Genomic DNA, 17,894 nt, shown 5'->3' on the forward strand with positions numbered 1-17,894 from the left:
TGCATAGTAAGTCATTTCGTTCTGTTTGAGTTTGAGTGTTTTCTTTAAACGTCTGCCGCCCCATTTTTGATCTGTGAGTATTGCACTCTTTTTCATTCTCAGGGTGAGTAGAGGTTTTTGAGCTGTAATCCAAAAGGAACCCGACGTCCCGGCTGGCATATGCAGTGAACATCAAGACACCCTCTTGCTGTGAAAGCATCATTATTTTTACTCTCCCCTTTTGAAAGATCTTTTCTTTTGATGTCAGTTTTCTTCCTTGTTTATACAAGTTCAGCAATTCAAAAGGAAAAAAGCAATAGTGAGGGTTTCAAAATGGCTGAGAAACTTTAAAGCCTCATGAACATTCATGGCTTTGATCTGGGCTCCAGGTACATGGACTGGGCTGTGGAGGCAATGTTTTTTTTTTTTGTTTTTGTTTTTTTTTTTTTCTGCTATAGACAACTGTGACAAGAAAGTAGCCATCAAGGAAGTTGTCCTTACTGATCTCCAGAGTGTCAAACATGTGCTCCGTGAAATCAAAATTATTAGAAGACTTGATCACGACAACATTGTGAATTCTTGGTCCCAGTGGAAGCCAGTTAACAGATGATGTGGGCTCCCTCACGGAGCTGAACAGCATGTACATTGTTCAGAAGTACATGGAGACAGACTTGGCCAACGTGCTGGAAGAGGGCCCTTTACTGGAAGAGCACACCAGGCTCTTCATGTACCAGCTGCTACATGGGCTCAAGCATATCCACTCTGCAAACATGCTGCATGGAGATCTCAAGCCAACTAATCTTTGCATTAACCCTGCAGACTTGGTGCTGAAGGTAGGTGACTTTGGGTTTGCATAGATTCTGGATTCTCACTATTCCCATGAGGATCATCTTTCTGAAGGGCTGGTTACTAAATGGTACAGATCTCCACACTGTCTAAGCACCTTTAAATTTTTTTAATGATAACTTCCATAATTATAGAAAATAAACCATGATAATTCCCTCCTCCATCCCTTTCCCTTTCGCAACTCCACTCTCCATCATATCCCCTCCCCCTCTCAATTAGTCTCTTTTATCTTGATATCATCTTTTCCTCTTGTGATGAGGGTCTTGTGTAGGTAGTGCCAGGCACTGTGAGGTCATGGATATTCAAGCCATTTTGTGTCTGGAAGAATGCATTGTAAGGAGTCCTACCCTTCATTTGGCTCTTACATTCTTTCTGCCACCTCTTCCACAATGGACCCTGAGCCTTGGAAAGTGTAAGAGATGTCTCAGTGCTGAGCACTCCTCTATCACTTCTCAGCAATATGGTGCCTTCTGAGTCATCCCAAGGTCACTGCCATCTGAAAAGAGAAGCTTCTCTAACCAAAAGTGAGGGTAGCATTAATATATGGGTATGAAAATTAAGAGAAGTGCAGTTTGGTGAGCACAATATATACATTTAGCCACATACCAGTAGGTGTTACACCCTGTGGCAGTCAGGTTCACATTGCTGGCAGAAAACACCTGACTAAGAGCAGCTTGCAGGAAGAAAAAGATTTAATTTGGCTTACAGATTTGAAGGGAAGCACCATAATGGTAGGGAAAATGATGACATGAGCAGAGGATGGACATCACTTCCTGGCCAACATCAGATGGACAATAATAGCAACAGGAAAATGTGACAAACACTGGCAAGAGGAAGCTGGCTATAACACCCATAAATCCGCCTGCAACAATACACTACCTCCAGGAGGCTTTAATTCTCAAATTGCCACCAGCTGAGGACCTAGCATTCAGTAAGTTTATGGGGGACACCTGAATTAAACAACCACTTTCCATCCCTAGCCCTCATAAACCGATAACCACACATGATATCAAATACAATGCATTCATCCAACTTTAAAAGTCCCCATACACATTCCCTCTTAATCCTTGGGTTTCATTTGCCCTCCCTAAGCCTAGGATATGTCACTGATGGCAGGATTGGCCACTCTAGTCCTTGTCCTCCAAAATGGGCCCTAAATTATCTGTTCCAAAAGACACTCATTGACATGTCTCATGTCATGAGGCTAATTTAAGGAACTCAAACTTCCTGAGCTCCTGCCTGCCAAATTACTCCAGCTCTCTGTTCAAATTTGGCCATAATATTCCTTAGATAATGGCCACCACTGGCCTGAATTTGGTACTTTTAATATTCTTACTGATCTTGATAACTTCCTCAGAAGACATGGCAAGTGGTCTGAGGTTCCCACCTTCAGGGCTCCTTTGTCCCCCTGTTCCCGCCCTTCTCTTCATACTTCTTGTTCTACCTTCCAATTCCTCCTCTCTCACCAAATCCCTCTAAAATCTTGCCCCTTCTAAAATGATCTCTCACACACAGTTCTGCCATCTGGCTATGACTTGTCAGGGTCTCTTCCTCTCACACCAAATTCAAGCCATCTCACTAAATCAAATACAAACTCTGCCCTCTTAAAGAAACTCTTATCTCTCCTGGGCCTTTTTAACTTCTTCTACATATGGATATCTAATTTTTCTCTCCTTGCTAAAAGTTAAAACCACTACACAGCTTCTAGGGTTTTTTCCTTTCTTTTCCCTTCCCCCCTTCTTTTCACTACAAGGTACCAAAGAAAAAATGTCAACTTTAAATTCAAACCATTGGCTATTGTCCTGTTACGATTAAGTCTTCACCAATTTAAAACATAACTAAAATCTTAAAAGGATGTCTCTCCATGTTTCATATTGTCATGTCTAATGTTGGCCAACTATGTCATATATGTTCTATGTTTCATGTAGTCTGTCTGTATGTATGACTAAATTGTGATTATTAATTGTTCCAATGCTTATGGTCACTAAATGTTCTGATGCTCATAAAAAAGTCCCCATACATAGTTTTATCAATCCCAATAATGTCTATACATTTCCATAGCCCAAGATCTTTTAACTGAGCCATCACACACACACACACACACACACACACACACACACACACACACACACTTAAACCCATAATTGCACAGAATAAATATTCATACTGCAAAAGATGGCATTGGGCATAGCAAAGAAATATTCAACCAATACAAGATTTAAAGAAGGCAAACATCAAACTCTGTAGCTCCAAGTCCAACAACTCTAACCAGTGATGAGTCTCCAAGTCAACTCTAACCAGTGATAAGACTCTGGGGTTGCAATTCCACCCCTCCAGCTACTCACAGTTCTGGAAAACTTCATCTAGTGCCAGCAACTCTCCTTAATAGCCATCCCATAGTTCTGGTATCTCCACTGGGTCTTTACTGCAACACACTTTCCATTCTCATGGCTCTATTGGGTCTCCGTGCAAATAATACAACAAGCCTGCTTTACTATGCCCATGGCCATTTCCAAAACACAAAATCATGTTGCAAATTCAACAACTCTCTCTTTCCTGCATTTTTTATACTTCATAATACCAGGTGGGCTACCAATTTGTTAATTGGGGGTGGGGGAGGAATAAAGCAGACTTTGAAGAACAGGACAGTCTTTCAGCATTCAAGCCCCTTCAAGAGTCTACATTCTTCCTATTGTCCCAAAGCACATCAACTGGCCCAATCTCAAAGGTTATAATCTTTCATACAATTGCAGCTGAACGGGCAGAAGTTTTGTCCCAAAGATTTCATTTTTTCTATGTCATATCCCTCTGCTCACACCAGTTCATTTCTACACAAAGCAACCCCGCACAAGTTCTCAGGACATAGGCGTAATAGCAAGACTCTTACAGAAACTGATTCTAGCCCAGTCCAGGCAAAGGTCTTTTTCACCCTTATAAGCCAAACCTCACAGTCCCTACTTCTTATTGCATTCAGGTCTTTCATCTCTGACAAGTATAGTTCATCAAACTGTACTTACAGTGCTGCAAGGTGTCTCTTAGGCCAAGATTTCAAATTCTTCCACATTCCTTCCTCAAAAATCAACTCCAAAAGGCCAAAAGCCACACACTTAGGTGTCTAACAGCAATGTCCCCACTTTTTAGTACCAAGTATACTGTTGCAGTCAGGTTCACAATGCTGGCAGAAAACACCTGACCAAGAACAGCTTGTGGAAAAAAAAAAAGAGGTTTACTTTGGCGTACAGACTCAAAGGGAAGCTCCATGATGGCAGGGGAAAATATGAGCAGAGGGTAGACATCACCTCCTGGCCAACAACAGATGGACAATAGCAACAGGAGAGTATGTCAAACACTGGCAAGAGGAAGCTGGCTATAATACCCATAAGTCCAGCCCCAACAACACACTGCCTCCAGGAGGCTTTAATTCCCAAATTGTCACCAGCTGAGGACCTAGAATTCAGAACACGTAAGTTTATGGGGAACACCTGGCTCAAACCACCACACACTCCTAAGGCTTATGACCTCATCCATTGTAGGTTTTCAGTACCAGGCATGCATTCCCTCTTGAGGAGCAGGCCTCCAGCCCAGCTGGAGAGCAGTTGGTTTTCCTCATAACAGACATGCCACTCTTGTACCAGTTGGCTCATTTGGCCTGGCTTGCAGTGTGCACTGTAGTTTATCTCCACCACTGACTTCTCTTTCTCTCCCAGCTGATTTTAGAGTCTATTCCTGTTATACATGATGAATATCGCCAGGAGCTTCTCAGTGTAATTCCAGTTTATATTAGGAATGACATGACTGAGCCACACAGACTATTAACCCAGCTGCACTGGATTTCCTAGAAGAGATTCTGACCTTCAGCCCCATGTGTTGGTTGACAGTAGAGGAGGTGTTTCCCACCCATCCATGAGCATATTCTCCTTTACCATGGACAAGCCCAGGTCAAGTCACCCTTTCCACATTGAAGATGAGCCTGATGATATTTTGCTTATGGATGAAACTCATGGTCACATTTATAACTGGAAAAGGTATTATGATTGTCACTTCTCAGAACATGACTGGTCTATTCATAACAATTTTGATATCGATGATGTTCAACTTGACCTAAAAGCTGTGTCTGATGTCACTGATAAAGAAATCCAAGTTGATGATCCTTGGAAATACTTCGATGGACACCAAGATGTAGCTTTTGACACCAATTACTCTCCTAAGCCATGCTGTCAGTACCCAGATCATTATGAAAACAAGTACGGAGACCTGGAGTGTAGCCATACTTGTAACTACATCATCATATTTGGCTAATTTGTTTTGGATTGAGAGTGAGATTAACTATTACTGTGAACCCAAACTCATTATAGATCTTTCCAATTGTCAAGAATAAAGCCCACAGAAATGTGATAAGAAAGGCAAGTCAAAACTCAGCTAGCGCTGGAGGAGGCATCCCAGCTGGCTGGGATGGAAAAGGAGAGCAGAGATTTGACTTTGATTCTTTCATCACAGGAACCATTCAGCTCAGTTCACAGTGTGAGCCTTCTGGAGTTGTTGACAAGTTAAATGACTTGAACAGCTCAGTGTCCCAACTCGAATTGAAAAGCTTAATATCAAAGTCAGTAAGCCAGGAGAAGGAGGAGAGAGGAATGGCAAACTTGGCTCAGCTAGAAGAAGCCTTATATCAATATTCTTGGAACAGCCAGTTTGTGGAGGGTGGGAGGAGTACTTTCTCATCAGTCAGATGTGCTTTGAGGCCAGGAAGGATGATGGTGTGGAGAAGGAAAACATGTACACCAGTTCCTTGGTCCAGTTCTTTAGCAGGAAAGAAGGTTCTGAGATTCTAGACACTGATGTAATGGAGGGAGGGAGGGAAGCTTGGGGAGAGGAAGTGAGGCAGTGTTTCTGAACTGCAGTGGGGAGTTCTCTTCAACAAGAAGCTTGAGTCCATAGGAATCTCACAGTTTCATAGTCCAGTGGGGTCACCCCTCAATTTAATCTAGGCCATGTTAACACATTCTGCTATGAAATTGTCACCTCAGATTCCTCATAAGACATTCTGAAATACCTCAACTAAGCATTCAGAGATATTTCTCTGTATTCTTTTTTTTTAATTTTAATTTTTATTAACATTTTCTATGATTATAAAAAAAAATCCCATGGTTATTCACTCCCTCCCCCCCAACACTTTCCCCTTTGAAATTCCATTCTCCATCATATTACCTCCCCATCTCAATCATTGTACTTACATATATACAATATCAACCTATTAAGTACCCTCTTCCCTTCCTTTCTCTTCCCTTTATATTTTCTTTTTAACTTACTGGCCTTTGCTACTAAGTATTTTCCTTCTCATGCAGAAGCCCAATCATCTGTAGCTAGGATCCACATATGAGAGAGAACATGTGGTGCTTGGCTTTCTGGGCCTGGGTTACCTCACTTAGTATAATCCTTTCCAGGTTCATCCATTTTTCGGCAAATTTCATAACTTCATTTTTCTTTACCGCTGAGTAGAACTCCATTGTATAAATGTGCCACATCTTCATTATCCACTCATCAGTTGAGGGACATCTAGGCTGGTTCCATTTCCCAGCTATTATAAATTGAGCAGCAATAAACATGGTTGAGCACATACTTCTAAGGAAATGAGTACTTCGGATATATGCCTAGGAGTGCTATAGCTGGGTCATATGGTAGATCAATCTTTATCTGTTTTGGGAACCTCCACACTGTTTTCCACAATGGCTGGACCAGATTGCATTCCCACCAGCAGTGTAGAAGGGTTCCTCTTATTCCACATCCTCACCAACATTTATGATCATTTGTTTTCATGATGGTGGCCAATCTGACAGGAGTGAGATGAAATCTCAATGTAGTTTTAATCTGAATTTCCCTGATTACTAGTGATATAGAACATTTTTTTATATACTTATATGCCATTCATATTTCTTCCTTTGAGAACTCTCTATTTTTTTTTTTTTTTTGGTTTATTTTTATTTATTTATTTGAGAGCAACAGACAGAGAATGAGGCAGAGAGAGAGGGAGAGGGAGAGAATGGGCGCACCAGGGCTACCAGCCACTGCAAACGAACTCCAGACTCATGCGCCCCCTCGTGCATCTGGCTAACGTGGGACCTGGGGAACCGAGCCTCGAACCGGGGTCCTTAGGCTTCACGGGCAAGCGCTTAACCGCTAAGCCATCTCTCCAGCCCGAGAGCTCTCTATTTAGCTCCATAGCCCACTTTTTGATTGGCTTGTTTGATTCCTTATTATTTAACTTTTTGAGTTCTTTGTATATCCTAGATATTAATCCTCTATCAGATATATAGTTGGTAAAGATTTTTTCCCATTATGTAGGTTGCCTCTTTGCTTTTTTCACTGTGTCCTTTGCAGTGCAAAATCTTCGTAATTTCATGAGGTCCCAGTGATTAACTGTGGTTTTATTGCCTGAGCAATTGGGGTTGTATTTGGAAAGTCTTTGCCAAGACCAATATGTTGAAGGGTTTCCCCTACTTTTTCCTCTAGCAGTTTCAGAGTTTCAGGTCTGGTGTTAAGGTCTTTAATCCATTTGGACTTAATTCTTGTGCATGGCGAGAGGGAAGAATTATTTTCATCCTTCTGCAGATATATATCTAATTTTCCCAACACCATTTGCTGAAGAGGCTGTCTTTTCTCCAGTGAGTATTTGGGGCATTTTTATTGAATATCAGGTGGCTATAGCTACTTGGGCTTACATCTGGGTCCTCTATTCTGTTCCACTGATCTACATGTCTGTTTTTGTGCCAGTATCACACTGTTCTTTGTTACTATGGCTCTGTAGTATAGGTTAAAATCAGGTATGGTGATAACACCAGCCTTATTTTTGTTGCTCAGCATTATTTTAGATATTTGAGGTTTTTTGTGATTCCAAATGAATTTTTGGATTGTTTTTTCTATTTCCATGAAGAATGCCTTTGGAATTTTGATAGGGATTGCATTAAATGTGTAGATTGCTTTAGGTAAGATCGCCATTTACACAATATTGATTTTTCCAATCCAGGAACAAGGGATGTTTCTCCACTTTCTAGTTAGTGTCTTCTGCAATTTCTCTCTTGAGTGTTTTAAAGTTCTCATTGTAGAGATTCTTTACTTCCTATGTTAGGTTTATTCCAAGGCACTCAATTTTTTTTTTTGATGCAATTGTGAATGGGAGTGATTCTCTGATGCCATCCTCTGTGTGTTGTTAGCATATATGAAAGCTACTGATTTCTGTGTATTTGTTTTGTATCCTGCTACATGGCTGTAGGTTTTGATCAACTCTAACAGTTTGCTAGTAGAGTCTTTAGTGTCCTTTATGTATAGAATCATGTCATCTGCAAATAATGATAACCTGATCTCTTCCTTTCCAATTTGTATCCCTTTTATGTGTGTCTCTTGCCTTATTGCTATGGCTAAGACTTCCAAAACTATATTAAATAAAAGTGGGGACAGTGGACACCCTTGTCTTGTTCCTGATTTTAGTGGAAAAGCTTCCAGTTTTTCCCCTTTTAGTAATATGTTGGCTGTAGGCTTATCATAAATAGCCTTTATTATATTGAGATATGTTCCTTCTATTCCCAGTCTCTGTAGGACTTTTATCATGAAGGTGATGGATTTTGTCAAATGCTTTCTCTGCATCTAATGAGATGATCATGTGGTTTTTGTCCTTTAACCCATTTATATAATGTATTACATTTATAGATTTGCGTATGTTGAACCATCCCTGCATCTCTGGGATGAAGCCTACTTGGTCAGGGTGAATGATCTTTTTGATATACTCTTGTATTCTGTTTGCCAATATTTTGTTGAGAATGTTTGCATCAATGTTCATGAGGAAATTGGTCTGTAATTTTCATTTTTGGTTCTATCTTTGCCAGGTTTTGGTATCAGGGTGATGCTGGCCTCATAGAAGGAGTTTGGTAGAATTCCTTCTTTTTCTATTTTCTGGAAAAGCTTAAGAAGCAATGGTGTTAGCTCTTCCTTAAAGGTCTGGTAAAATTCAGCAGTGAATCCATCTGGGCCTGGGTTTTTTTTAATTGGGAGATTATTGATAACTGTTCGGATCTCCATGCTTGTTATAGGTCTATTTAAGTGATTAATCTCATTTTGATTTAATTTAGGTAGGTCATATAAATCAAGGAAAGCATTGATTTCTTTCAGATTTTCATACTTTGTGGAGTATATGCTTTTATAGTATGTCCCTATGACTTTTTAAATTTCTCTGGAATCTGTTGTGATGTTACCTTTTTCATCTCTGATTTTATTAATTTGTGTCTCTTCTCTCTTTCTTTTGGTCAGATTTGCTAAGGGTTTATCAATCTTGTTTATCCTTTCAAAGGACCAACTCTTTGTTTCATTAATTCTTTGGATTGTTTTTTTTTGTTTGTTTTATTTCATTAATTTCTGCCCTAATCTTTATTATTTCTTCCCGTCTACTGATTTTTGGTTTGCCTTGTTCTTTATTTCCAAGGCTTTAAGGTGAAGCATTAGGTCATTTACTTGCGACCTTTCTAATTTCTTTTTAAACTTTTTTATTTATTTATTTGAGAGTGACAGACACAGAGAGAAAGACAGGTAGAGGGAGAGAGAGAGAATGGGCGCGCCAGGGCTTCCAGCCTCTGCAAACGAACTCCAGACGCGTGCGCCCCCTTGTGCATCTGGCTAACGTGGGACCTGGGGAACCGAGCCTCGAACCGGGGTCCTTAGGCTTCACAGGCAAGCGCTTAACCGCTAAGCCATCTCTCCAGCCCCTCTAATTTCTTAATATAGGCACTTAAGGCTATAAATTTTCCTCTTAGAACTGCCTTGATTGTGTACCAGAGATTTTGATATGTTGTGTTCTCATTATCATTCAACTCTATAAATTTTTTGATTTCCTTCTTGATTTCTTCATTGACCCATTCATCAGTTAGTAGTGTATTGTTTAGTTTCCATGATTTTGTGTATGCTCTATAGCCTTTCTTGCTACTGATTTGTAGTATAATTCCACTGTGGTCAGATAGAATGCAAGGAATTATTTCAGTTTTCCTGAATTTGTTAAGATTTGCTTTGTGTCCTAATATATGGTATATTTTAGAGAATGTTCCATGCGCTGCTGAAAAGAAGGTATATTCTGCAGCCTTTGGATGAAATGTCCTGTATATATCTGTTAGGTCCATTCCTTCTATGACCTCATTTAGTCCAGATGCCTCTCTGTTTATTTTTTCCTGGGATGACCTGTCAATTGATGAGAGTGGGGTGTTAAAGTCACCCACCACCACTGTGTTTGGTGTTATCTGTGACCTTCATTCTAATAGTGTTTGTTTGATGAATTTGGGTGCCCCCATGTTAGGTGCATATATGTTTAGGATTGTAATATCCTCCTGTTGGAGTGTGCCCTTAATCAATATAAAGTGACCTTCCTTATCTTTCTTGACTAACATTGGACTGAAGTCTACCTTGTCAGGTGTTAGGATAGCAACACCTGCTTGTTTACTAGGCCCATTTGCTTGAAACACCATTTTCCAACCTTTCACCCTAAGGTAATGTCTATCCTTTGCAGAAAGGTGAGTTTCTTGGAGACAACAAATTGTAGGATCCTGCTTTTTAACCCAGTCTGCAAACCTATGTCTTTTTGTTGGGGCTTTGAGGCCATTGATATTAAGAGATATTATTGAAAGGTGTATATTTATGTTTGCCATTTTTTTTTTTTGTGGTTCCAGTTCTACCTGTGCTCTCTTGTGTTAACTAGTAATTGAGTATTGCTTGTTTTTTCTAGGTTCCTTATATGTGTGCTTTTCCTTTTCTTCAGCATGGAGGATTCTATCAAATATTTTCTGTAGAGCTGGTTTTGTCTTCAGATACTCCTTTAACCTGCTTTTGTCATGGAATGTCCTTATTTCTCCATCTATTTGAATGGATAGCTTTGCAGGATAAAGTAACCTTGGTTGACAGTTGTTATCTTTCAGAACTTGGAATATATCACTCCAAGCCCTTCTGGCTTTTAAAGATTTTGTTGAATGATCTGCTGTAATCCTGATGGGCTTGCTTTTGTAGGTAACTTGATTTTTTTCTTTAACTGCTTACAATATTTTTTCTTTGGTTTGTGTGTTTGGAAGTTTGATTATAATATGGTGAGGAGAGGTTCTTTCCAGGTTTTGTCTGGCTGGGGTTCTAAAGGCTTCCTGTATCTGCATTGGCACCTCTTTCTCAATTTGGGGAAAATTTTCTTCTATGATTTTGTTGAAGACGCCTACTATGCCTTTGGAGTGGAATTCTCCTTCTACTATGCCCTGAATTCTTATATTTGATCTTTTCATAGTGTCCCTAATTTCTTGAAATTCCCATTCATACTTTTTTATAAGTTTGTCTTTCTCTTTGTTGGACTGTATTAGATCTGCCACATGGTCTTCTACTTAGATATTCTGTCCTCTCCCTCATCCATCCTACTGGTGAGATTTTCTACAGGGTTTTTTTTATTTCATTAACTGTGTTCTTCACTTCTAGTAATTCTGACTGGTTTTTCTTTATTATTTCTATTTCCTTATTTATGTCTTGTATTGCCTTCTTTATTTCATTAAATTGGTATCCTGTGTCTTCTTTGATTCCTTTGATTTCCTCTTTGATTCTTTTGATTTGTTCTTTGACTTCTTTGAACATATTTACAATCATTCTTTTTTATTTTATTTATTTTTTTCATTAACATTTTCCATGATTATAAAATATATCCCATGGTAATTCCCTCCCTCCCCACCCCCACAACTTTCCCATTTGAAATTCCATTCTCCATCATATTACCTCTCCATTACAATCATTGTAATTACATATATACAATATCAACCTATTAAGTATCCTCCTCCCTTCCTTTCTCTACCCTTTATGTCTCCTTTTTACCTTACTGGCCTCTGCTACTAAGTATTTTCATTCTCACGCAGAAGGCCAATCATCTGTAGCTAGGATCCACATATGAGAGAGAACATGTGGTGCTTGGCTTTCTGGGTCTGGGTTACCTCACTTAGTATAATACTTTCCAGGTGCATCCATTTTTCTGCAAATTTCATAACTTCATTTTTCTTTACCGCTGAGTAGAACTCCATTGTATAAATGTGCCACATCTTCATTATCCACTCATCAGTTGAGGGACATCTAGGCTGGTTCCATTTCCCAGCTATTATAAATTGAGCAGCAATAAACATGGTTGAGCATGTACTTCTAAGGAAATGAGATGAGTCCTTTGGATATATGCCTAAGAGTGCTATAGCTGAGTCATATGGTAGATCAATCTTTAGCTGTTTTAGGAACCTCCACACTGTTTTCCACAATGGCTGGACCAGATTGCATTCCCACCAGCAGTGTAGAAGGGTTCCTTTTTTTCCACATCCCCGCCAACATTTATGATCATTTGTTTTCATGATGGTGGCCAATCTGACAGGAGTGAGATGGAATCTCAATGTAGTTTTAATCTGTATTTCCCTGATGACTAGTGACGTAGAACATTTTTTTTTTAGATGCTTATATGCCATTCGTATTTCTTCCTTTGAGAACTCTCTATTTAGCTCCATAGCCCATTTTTTGATTGGCTTGATTCCTTATTATTTAACTTTTTGAGTTCTTTGTATATCCTAGATATTAATCCTCTATCAGATATATAGCTGGTGAAGATTTTTTCCCATTCTGTAGGTTGCCTCTTTGCTTTTTTCACTGTGTCCTTTGCAGTGCAAAATCTTTGTAATTTCATGAGGTCCCAGTATACAATCATTCTTTTGTAAGCTTTGTCAGGCATTTCCTCTAACTCGTTCTCACTGGAGGACATTTCTGATGCATTAATACTTATAGGTGGATTTATATCGTCTTGCTTTTTAGTGTTTCTTGTGTTATAATGTATATATTTTTGCCTCTTGGATTAAGTTAATGCTTGGATTTTCTAGCTATCTGAGTATTCTTAGCTGTATCAATTGATTTGATGTTATATATTTTCAGGGTAGGAGCTTAAGGTGTTAGGTGTGGCTCTTAAGACTCTCAGAGTATCTACAAAGGTGTTCCTAGGGGTTGAGTTTCCCTGCTATGGGAGTATTCAAGTAGGCTGAGTGGAATAAAATAGAGGTAGATTCTAAAATTTAACTAAACACTGTACACATTCAATCAAAAACAGCCCAAGTATGTATGCAAGTATAGTTATTATAATGACCAGATCCTCTATCAACAAAGAGGTTAAGATTTCTGGTCTGTTGAGGGATCCAAGTCAGCTTGTGACCAAGTGAGACCCTTCCCTGGTGCAATCCCCGTTACCTTTTTGGATGATTTTGGTCTCAGTCAAGTTGCTGCCTGGGTCGTCGGGCTGCTGTTCTGATTTCTGGAGCTGGGCACTGGCTTTTCCTGCGGGGCAAACCGAGCCTGGCAAGTGTGGCCCTGCAGATCAGTACCCCTGCTGCTGGAACTGCTGCTGCTAAAGGTGCCGCTGCTGGGTCTGTAGCTGCTGCTGCTGAAGCTGCTGCTGCTGCTGGGTCCATTGCTGCTGCTGCTGCTGTAGCTGCCACTGCTGGAGCCACAGCTGCTGCCTCTGCTGCTGCTGTTGCTGGGTCCACCGCCACTGCTGCCACTGAAGCAGCTGCTGCGGGTCTACAGCTGCTGCCACTCCTGGGTTTGCTGCTGCTGGGTCTGCCGCTTCTGCCGCTACTGGATGTGCTGCTGTTGGGGCCGCTGTTACCTGTGTCGGAGCCTCTGATGTTGCTGCTGGACTCTGCTCCTGCTTGGGTCCTGCTGTCAGCTCAAGTTGGCATGGCCGGTCTCAGGACCGCTGCTCTGTTCGCTGGATCTTGGCTCAGGTGGTTGGGGAGGTGAGGGAGCCACAGCTGCTCTGGTTCTCTCGCTCTTCCACGTGATCTTCTACCTTGTGGTCTGCTCCTCTGTTGTTCACTGCCGCTCTCCCTTCACATTTCCTGAGTTGCAGAGAGCGCGGTGTGAGTGGAAGCTCCCTGCACCTGGCTTTTCCTGTGGCTGGAGCAGAGCCTGGTGGCTTTCTGGTGCACCGCCGCCACAGTTGGCGGAGCTGCCAGGGCCACTTCTGCAGGCCTGTGAAGGCTCTGGATGCTCTGTCTCTCTTCTACTTCTCCGCTTGCTGCTTCAATTTCCTATACACCTCACATTTTAGTAAAAGTGTGTATTTTGCTGAGCTTTTTTGGTCTTTTTTCCCCCCTAGGCTGCTTTGGCGTGGTACCTACACCTCCATCTTAACCGGAAGCCTCACACAACTCATTTCTCTGTATTCTTTATGAAATGTGTTTTGTCTTTGTTTGTTTGTTTGTTTGTTTGTTTGAGGTAGGGTCTTACTCTAGCCCAGGCTGGCCTGGAATTCACAATGGAGTCTCAGGGTGGCCTCGAACTCACGGCAATCATCCTACCTCTGCCTCCCGAGTGCTGGGATTAAAGGCATGTGCCACCACGCCCGGCTTTTGTCTTTTTTTTTTTTTTTTTTGATTACTAGTGTTTAAGCCAATTTTTAATTGAATCAGAAAGCGTCATTTAGTAAGGAGTTTATTAGTTCTCAGTTTGTAAAATCCAGACTTTTTTCTACATGTGTGATAGTTTCATTTAACTGTGTGCACGTCATTTGCACACAGGCACACACAAAAAGAATAGAGAAAAATAATGCAAAGCAGGAGGAGACAAAAGAAATGCACTAAGACTAGAACATTCTCACAGAACAATGATCTGCTTTACAGGACATAAAAATCTTGCCTTGAAATTTACACAGGAAGGCTGTGCACAATTGCATGGAAATGCCCATTTTTTTTTCCTGAAATATCTTTCATTCATTAGTATTTTGAAGTTTTTCATACTGTACACATTTCTTAAAACACATGATACCAGCAGCAACTGAAAACGAATGCTGAGTTTGGTACACATGTGCTATCTGCCTCAAGGTAACAGAAGTATGTGGCAAACATTAACCACCCATAGTGCTTCAGTGTACACTTCTGTTTAGCTAGTATTTATTGTAGTAAACTGTCCTTTAGATTCATTCATCATAACCAGTGTTCTGGTGTTCATTCTTTATAGTGAAGTGTAAATATGTCACATCTTATTTGTATTAGCAAGCCACTATATTTCCTGTATTTAATTATAAAAGTTAACTTAGTTTAAAATTTTACAACGACCCTTTTTTTCCATTTGGCACGATGGTTTTGTTGCCTGTCTAGCTGAAGACGTACTGTCAGCTTATCCTGAGGTGCTTCACGTACATTTAAAAAATTTTTTTTGTTTATTTTTGTTTATTTATTTGAGAGCGACAGACAGAGAGAGAAAGTGGAAGAGAAAGAGAGAGAGAGAATGGGCATGCCAGGGCCTCCAGCCACTGCATATGAACTCCAGACACATGTGTCCCCTTGTGCATCTGGCTAACATGGGTCCTGGGGAATTGAGCCTTGAACCAGGGTCCTTAGGCTTCACAGGCAAGCGTTTAACTGCTAAGCCATCTCTCCAGCCCTAAGTGTTCATTTAAAGTCATTTACTCACTGTGTATAGGAATCCATATTTTGCAGGTGTTTGATCTATCTACAAAGAAAATTAGGAATTATTTGATTATAAAATGTTCCTAGAAGTCTTAACTGTGTTTATTTTTTAAAAATCTGTAATGTTAAACATGTGTATGGAAATAATTAAGGTACATTATTATTATAGTTTAAAAGTTGTGCATAAGACTTGTTTTTACTGTATGTTTTTATTGAATGATCTATTCCCTATCCCTAAGCAAGCATCAATAAAAATTAGGTTAAATGTAGCATGTGGTATCTCAGTCTTTTAGGAGTTTGTGCTATCTATTTTATTTTGCTGAATACTCTCTGTATATTTGGTTGTTCTATTTGAAGAACAAGGACAAATAAAACATGGCCAGAAAAAAGCGTCTTTTAAAAATATTTTATTTTTATTTATTCATTTATTTGACAGTGAAAGAGGGAGAGAGAGAAAGAGAGAGAGAGAGAGAGAGAGAGACAGACAGACAGAATGGGCACACCAGAGCCTCCAGCCACTGCAAACGAACTCCAGATGTGTGTGGCCCCTTGTGCATCTGGCTAATGTGGGTCCTGGGGAATCAAGCCTTGAACTGAGGTCCATAGGCTTCACAGGCAAGCACTTAACCTCTAAGCCATCTCTCCAGCCCAAGTATCTTTTTAAACTATGAAATAATTTGAACTATTCGAGCCTGAGGACTAAAATGAGTGAAGTTGGGGTTGTCTACGTGATGTGACCCTTTGATTCCCTCACACAGATGTGTCAAGGGAATTCAGAGAAAAGTTTAGGTCCAGGCCACCCCATATTGTTGTTTTCTAGGACAAAGTAAGGTCACCAGACAGGTAAAATGCTTCACTGGGGATGTCATGTTTCTGTGCTCCCCAGTGGGGTCTTGTCACCTTCTACAGACACCAACATTGCCTACAGGTTCCAAATGATGATTAAAATCACTCTCTATCTAACCCTGTGCAGGTTCTCCCAGGTTCATGAGTCCTCCCCTGCCACATTCATCTGGGTAAGTGCTCTGTGCCCACAGGAGCAAAGTCGGTGGGCAGACAGGCTCTGGGGCAGGTGTGGAAGGGGGATAATTGGGCCTGGCGGGGCGGTCTTTAGTAGCTGCAGAGGAGACCTTGAGCTCCAGCAGTCCCACTCAGCTCAGGTCTGTACTCTGTACATGGGATGAGGAAACGCTCTTCTTAGGATAGTTCCTGAATTTGCACTCCTAGAATTAGTCAATTTTTTTTCCCTAGGATGTATCAATTAATTTTAGGCTTGTATTTATTTTTTTGAATTTAATGACAGTGACTAGGCATATCAGTACTTAGGTTACATAATATTTTTTAGTGATTTATTTATTTATTCTTGTTCATATCATCAGAGAACTGCTAAGTTTTAAATTCTCATTATTAATTAGATGTTTTCAGTTTTGTATCTATCATTTTTACAAACAGAATCAACATTGATATAAGTGAATTCTCTCTCTCTCTCTCTCTCTCTATATATATATATATATATATATATATGTATATATGTGTGTGTGTGTGTGTGTGTGTGTATTTTTTTTTTTTTTTGAGGTAGGGTCTTACTCTAGCCAGGCTGACCTGGAATTTGCTCTGTAGCCTAAGGCTGGCCTTGAACACACAGCGATCCTCCTACCTGTGCCTCCCTAGTGCTGGGATTAAAGGCATGCACCACCATGCCTGGTTTAGAGTAATTTTGAAAATGTACATTTTTAGAAGGAAATGAGGCTGTAGGTTCAGAATCTCATCCCACACAGAGGACCCTCACATTATTCAATATGCCTACTTTGAAATTGCTCAAGAACCTTTTTCTCCCAATTCAAATTTAGAAATCATAAATTAGTGGTGTTCCCCTTGGACTGTGCTCTGAAAGTTAGGACAAGCAGGCTGAGGGGACCGTGTTGATGAGGTGACTAGGACATCATTAGAGAAGGACACAGTGCAGAGGATGGCAGTGTCTTCCCTGGTACTAGACACCCAACAAGTTATACCTTCCAAGAACATTTGAGAAAAAATATTTGCATCCATTAATCTTTTCACTGTATTCTAGTTACTTTTAAAGTATTCCAAGTTATCTGATTTTGGAGATACTTGCAACTCATTTTTTAGAGGAAAACTTAGGGCAATTGATACCCATTCTGCCCTGATATCCTTGCTTGACTTTCAGACTTTCCAAAGCTGTATCTCCTCATGAACTTGATAAGAACTGATAAACATGGACCTGCCTGTCTCAATGGTTCCTCACATGCAGGGAATGGGATGAGAAGGGAAAGGTAAGCTGATGAGCTAGAAAGCCCGCGCTGACTGTGGCTCCACCACTGTGTTGATGGGCAGGAGGCTTTCCTGCAGGGCTGAGGGTTTCCCTGGACTAGAGCTGGCTGTGTGTGAAGAAGCACCTCTAGGGTTTCACAGAATGCTTTCTCTAATTCTGCTCGTATTAGGGTTCTGTAGGGGAACAGAACTGCTAGACTGAATTATTTTGAGTGTGCTCACTCTTAAGTGCTATGCTAAGGAGTGTCTTTTTTTCTTTTTCTTTTTGGGTTTTTGTGCTAAAGA

General features: G+C 40.4%; 1 pseudogene; it reads left to right on the forward strand.

The window, feature by feature from the left end:
• The first annotated feature begins 312 nt into the window (after positions 1-312).
• Positions 313-5,873, forward strand: LOC101603762 (annotated as a pseudogene).
• Positions 5,874-17,894: the final 12,021 nt, after the last annotated feature.

Source organism: Jaculus jaculus, chromosome 6 (assembly GCF_020740685.1).
Source record: "Jaculus jaculus isolate mJacJac1 chromosome 6, mJacJac1.mat.Y.cur, whole genome shotgun sequence".
Taxonomy (NCBI): Eukaryota; Metazoa; Chordata; class Mammalia; order Rodentia; family Dipodidae; genus Jaculus; species Jaculus jaculus.